At 38.1% G+C, this 6,027-nt stretch overlaps 1 long non-coding RNA gene across 1 annotated transcript; it reads right to left on the minus strand.

The window, feature by feature from the left end:
- Positions 1-3,187: 3,187 nt before the first annotated feature.
- LOC146049809 (uncharacterized) lies at positions 3,188-3,586 on the minus strand. The gene is made up of 2 exons (XR_014466209.1): positions 3,535-3,586; positions 3,188-3,392 (listed from the first exon to the last, which is right to left on the minus strand). It is a non-coding gene; the product is annotated as an uncharacterized LOC146049809 (long non-coding RNA).
- Between the last annotated feature and the right edge of the window lie 2,441 nt (positions 3,587-6,027).

Consider the following 6,027-nt stretch of genomic DNA (forward strand, 5'->3'; position numbering starts at 1 on the left):
ATGTGTGCCAGCGATGGCGAGTAACAATACGTAGCCCTTCCATACACAGGGACTGACTCAGGCCTGATCCCACAGCCGCAAATTCCCCAGCGATCTGTTAAGCCACTGCCCCGCTAGAGTGAAATCCCGCCCTGCAAGTTAATGTGCACACTGGCGTATGGATGTGTAAGGCGGCTTCACATCCAATCACAGCCGCGCGAAAATGTCCGAAATCCATCGTAACAGGCTCCTTATGGAACGATGTTTACACTGGCCACAACTCATCGCAGGCGCCGCGGAACCCTGGACTTACTGATGAGGGATGTGGATTGCTCAACAATATTTAGGTCAACAGTCATTAGGTTGACCACTATTGGTTGACACATGAAAAGGTTAACATGCATTAGGTCCATGGTCAAAAGGTCAACACAAGCAATAGGTCGAGATGAAAAAAGATGACATGCATTTTTAGTTTTTTTGTGTCTGTCGACGTTGGTTGTCATGAACACAGTATAAGTGTACCGCGTCGTAATGCATGTCAACCTTTTGTATGTGTCGACCAATAGTGGTCGACCTACTGAATGAGTACGGTTGGGAGGTTTGCACATGACTGTACCCTAAAGCCCCATACACACTAGATGACACTGTGCACAATATCACTCAGAAAGGGCCTACACTCAATACCGTTACTATTGCCGGCTCCCGCGTGTCGTTAAAGACTGAACACGCAATATCGGAAGCCACGGTTAATATTGTCCACTAGATTGGCCTCGGCCCCTGACATTAAGGGCAGGTTATTCTAGTTCACTCTTTCTGACAAAATCCTTCTTAGATGGACAAAACCATGTGCACGGCAGGTGGGGCAGATGTAACTTGTGCAGAGAGAATTAGATTTGGGTCGGGTATTACTACAAAGTGAGATCTATATTGCAGTGTAAAAATAAAGCAGCCAGTATTTACCCTGCACAGAAACAAAATAACTCACCCAAATCTAATTCTCTCTGCACGTTACATCTGCCCCACCTGCAGTGCACATGGTTTTGTCCTTCTAAGAAGGATTTTGTCAGAAAGAGTGAACTAGAATAAGGCCCTAAGTGTGTATTAGGCTTAAAACAATCCATTGTAAAACAATAAATGGAGTGGAGAACTGACAGCATGAATACCGAAAACTAAAATACAAATTATGATTCATTTAGGTGTAAATTGAAAAGATTTCTCCAGCAGCCTGGGATCGAAAGGTATTTGTTTTATGATTGACATGAGTACATAGCTTTCATTTATTTATCTGTTTAATGGTTATTATAAATTAATGATAGAAGAATGGATGGGGGGAAAAAACTGTGATATACTGTAGCACACGTCTACATTACAGTACTAATGAGTGTAGATGTTAGCAGTCTATTCTCCAGACTATTGCAAGACTATGCTTATTGGACTGCTGCCTGTATTTCAAACCTACAGTATGTTGGATATATATATATAGGCCAATACTGCTCCTCGCCTCTATATGGACCATTGGAGTGTTGTGCACACTGGCAGCCACTAGATGGCACTTAACAGAGACAAAGTATTAGTCCATTTGACCACGCACAGCTGCCAGAGCTGTCATATATATATATATATATATATATATATATATATATATATATATTTTACCTGCAGTTTGGTTTGTAACCTTTACCTGTTGAGAAGTTTCTGAGGATTGTGTTCGATTTCCCTCAGAATTGGTGATTTTAAATAAGGACACCTATGGAAATTGATGCAGGTTTGCATCCCCTTACCAGGATCTTCAAAGGATCCATCTTTTGAGTCATCACACTTCATCTATACTTGTGTTCCATATGCCTTTGGAATGTTACCCCTGAGGAAGTCGTTTACGACGAAACGCGTTGGGTCTTTTCCTTGCATTTGTTGAACTGAATTTTTCGAATACTTACAGATGAAAAAGTGTTTTTATATTGTTTTTTTATGAAAAATTGTATTAAAACTGTTGAACAGTGATTTAAACATTGTAAATTCGGTTCTTCATACTGGATTTGGTGGTGGAAGTCAATCTAGGGGCGCACTTAGTTTCTTGCTATATATATATATCTCAGCAGGGGGATACAGTACTCCAGGGTGCTTCTTAAGAATAAATATACTTTAACCACAGACTGTTTCAATGCCCTTTTTATTGCAGCATTTAGGTATAAGATGAATCATGTCATTGCTATATGTAGTACTAGTAGTTTGTTTATTTATAAGGCGCCACAAAGTGTCCGCAGCGCCGTACATAGCAAACAAAAAACAAATTACAAGGTAACGTAGAGGGTGTGTTGATAAAATACAGCATAAATAGGGGTATAGCTGGTAGAACTAAAATCAGCATCAGTTCTGAAGTAGGTGTCGAGGAGACTGAAGATGAATATTATACACTCTACTAGGCGGATCATTCATGATGTATATGTGCGTTTTTCCATTATTGACTATTGCTACTTGCTCCCACTGTGTTTATCCTTGTATCTATGGTGACGGGTGCACTATGATCTCTTCTTGTGATGTCATTTCTCTGCGTCTGCAGTCCGGGCAGCGTCTTCCGCCCCCGTGCTCTGGTGCTTATAAGGTAAGATTTCTGTACATGCTACTTATACCTGATGAAAATGCTGCAATAAAAATGGGCATTGAAACGTTGTACCACAGTCTGTGGTTAAAGTGTATTTATTCTTAAGAAGCCGTCTGGAGTATTGTATCCCCAGCTGAGCTATACTATTATGCTTTACGGGCACCTGGCGCAGAAGCACCGCTATATGGAGAGCCGGATCCCACCTGTGTTTTATATATATATATATATATATATATATATATATATATATATATATATATATAACAGGGTTGGATATTCCAATAAGGGCACTCACCAGTAAATCATGAAAGGTTTATTCAGGGTACATTACCAATCAGGCATAGTAGTCGATTAGTAGTAGTAGTTGATTGGTAATGTACCCTGAATAAACCTTTCATGATTTACTGGTGAGTGCCCTTATTGGAATATCCAACCCTGTTATACATTGGGACACATTGTGTCACCTTAAAGGAGCACCGCAATTTGTTACATTGTTGGCTGGGAGTGCGGAACTACAGAATTTATTTATATATATATATATATATAGAGAGAGAAAAAGGGTTTTCAGGGTGCGCTAGGACCTTTCAATTATTTAAGACAGTATGGTTTAAAATAGGAAAAATTTAATAAACATTTGCTCACAGAGCATAGCAGTATAAACAAAGGTCGAATTGATACACTTTACAATGTATAAAATGACATAAACACAATTCAGGTCAACAGTCGAAATGCGCCCAATAGGCCCAACGCGTTTCGTCGTGAACACGACTTCCTCAGGGGCACAATACAACAGTAGGCAACGATGGTCACACTGTGAATTACAGTAAATACAAATAAATACAATGTCCATAAATTGGATAAAAAACAAATAATAAGAAGAGGGTAATAGGTTGAGCAGGTGTAAGAAAAGGGAGAAGGAAAACGATTAAATATTGGTCCTTTGGATCACATACCAGTCAATGGTTTAGGGTTTGGACACCAACCAAATATAGAAATTTCACAAAGAAGAGATGTCCTTAGGTGATTATAACATAATGTCCTAGAATTAAAGTTCAATAAAAATCCTCAGTATAACATTTCGCTTAATTCAAAACAGATTATTTTCCTTTTGAAGTATGATGAAAAAAGTACATACCACCAGCTTGTTTACAGATGGATAAACAAATAGAGAAACCATTCAAAGTTATACGGCTATAATGACCACTTTCAATTGTAGATAGATAAGGGGAATCTGGTGAAGTGAATAAGATTGACACTCTATTATAATCAATTCAGCAACCTCTGCAAGTAGGGCAGAGATTGACAGAAAAATACATAGAATTAAATAAAGTATATATCAATACATACTATTTCCGACTAAAGAAATGTACATAAAAAAAAAAAAATAATATTTTTCATAATTTTTTAACGGATTACATTCTTGAAAAAAATTAATTTTAGAGGAACAACAGCGTGTTCAACTCACATATTAAACCATGACTTCAAACAGCAAAAATTTACCAATATAGGTGAGTACTTACTAGTAGCCCAATGGAAAGATGTGTACTGCTCAGCTCCAAAAGTGAGAGTGACAGACCAGTGAGTGAGCTTGGTATATATAGGGTGTAGAAAAAACGTCACTTCCTGTAGCTGTTAATGGGATGTGAACTATCAAGTGCCTATAAATGGGCATATGGAAAAAAAAAAAAAAAAAATTCTTTTTTTTTTTTCCTCCCTCCCCCTCCCCCTTTAGGTATTAATAATTTAACTGGCGCTAGCATAATAAAGAAAAAAACATACAGTGACGGTGTATATAGCTTCAGAAAAAAGAGATAGTCGAATTTAATCCGTCATGGAACGCACGGTGGGTGTAATATGCGTTCCAATGACGTCATATCCGCCTTTAGTAGCGTGGACGAGCGGGGATTGATGATGGAGCGCATCATGCGTTCCATAGGAAAAGCCACTTCCTGGTGCTTCACACCAAACATATACGCGAGGCGCCAGCTACCCGGAAGTGCGGGAGACGGCGGAGGAACGCACTGTGCGTTCCACCATAAGAAAATCTCCTTATATTATAGGGCTATCCCTGAATAGAACTCCGCTTCCATAGTAATTACGAGTGGAACGCACCCTGCGTTCCACCTAGAGGAAATGCTGCTAATTAGCGCTACTATAGGTAAAAATAGATTGGGGAAGTTAAAAAGAAATTTTTGTTGAAAAATATAATTATATGGTGCTAATATAGATACGGGCGTGATATCACTTAAGGGAATGTGAATATTGATATTAATCGATTATAACTAATATATATCAATGGTTGATTGAATTACTAAATTAGCCTCACAATGAATATAGATGGTGAGGTGATAGTGATAAATAAATGTTACAATTCATCAAAAAAAGAATGATGATGAAAGTGATAAAAAATAGCTATGAGGTCATGGTTTAATTTACAAAAAAACTGCATATAGTACAAAACAATTTAAAGAGAAGGATTCAATTGTATATTACTGAGGTCAGAAAATTGACAATAATTAATTTTAAATTGTAAAAAAGAGAGAAGTGGAAAAAATGATAAGGAGAATGAAGAAAAAGGGGGGGGGGAGGAAGCCCCAGAATTTCTCAGAGAAAGGCCACTATGTCGACCCCTTCATTTAGACCTCTAGGAGATAATGTATCTAGAGTGTAAATCCAGTAGCTTTCTTGCTGGATGAGCTTGCGGCCTCTATCTCCACCCCTTGGATTCTCCTTGACTTTTTCGAGTATGGTAAACTTGAAATTATCTTTTGTAACTGTCGAATTGTGGTGATCAAGAAAATGTCTAGGCAGACTATGAATGCGTACTTTGTTTTTAATATTTCTCATGTGTTCCTGTATCCGTATTTTTGCTTGTCGGATGGTCTTACCAATGTACTTCAGGTTACAACTGCAAGTAATCATATATATAATATGATCCGAATTACAGGTTACAGAGTCCTTGATGGTATAGATTTTTCCATTATTCAAAGTGCAACTGAATTTGGTCTTATCAATGAATTTGCAACAAATGCATTTGTTGCATGGTAGAATGCCTGCTCTTTTTTCAAGAAAGTTGTTGGTAGCCGGTACTTTATTAATTGATGATTTCAATCTACTTGGAGCCAACATAGTTTTGAGATTGGATGCTCTCCTAAATACAAGATTGGGTTTATTCGGAAGGTGAGATCCCAGTACGGGGTCCCGCAAGAGTAAATCCCAATGGCGCTCAAGTGTCCGCTTATTTTGTTGGTTTTCACAGTTGAATTGTGTTATAAATGGTCGGCATTTAAAATCAACTTTGTCTTTCTTAGATTGTACTAGTAATGAATTTCTTTCTTGGGTAAATGCTTTATCCTTCGAAGATTCGATGAATGGCCTATCGTACCCCCTTTCAAGGAAGCGATCAGACAACAGTTGTGATTGTTGTTCGAAATCAGAGGTTTTAC

This window comes from Crinia signifera, chromosome 12 (assembly GCF_055691185.1).
Source record: "Crinia signifera chromosome 12, ASM5569118v1, whole genome shotgun sequence".
In the NCBI taxonomy this organism is placed as follows: domain Eukaryota; kingdom Metazoa; phylum Chordata; class Amphibia; order Anura; family Myobatrachidae; genus Crinia; species Crinia signifera.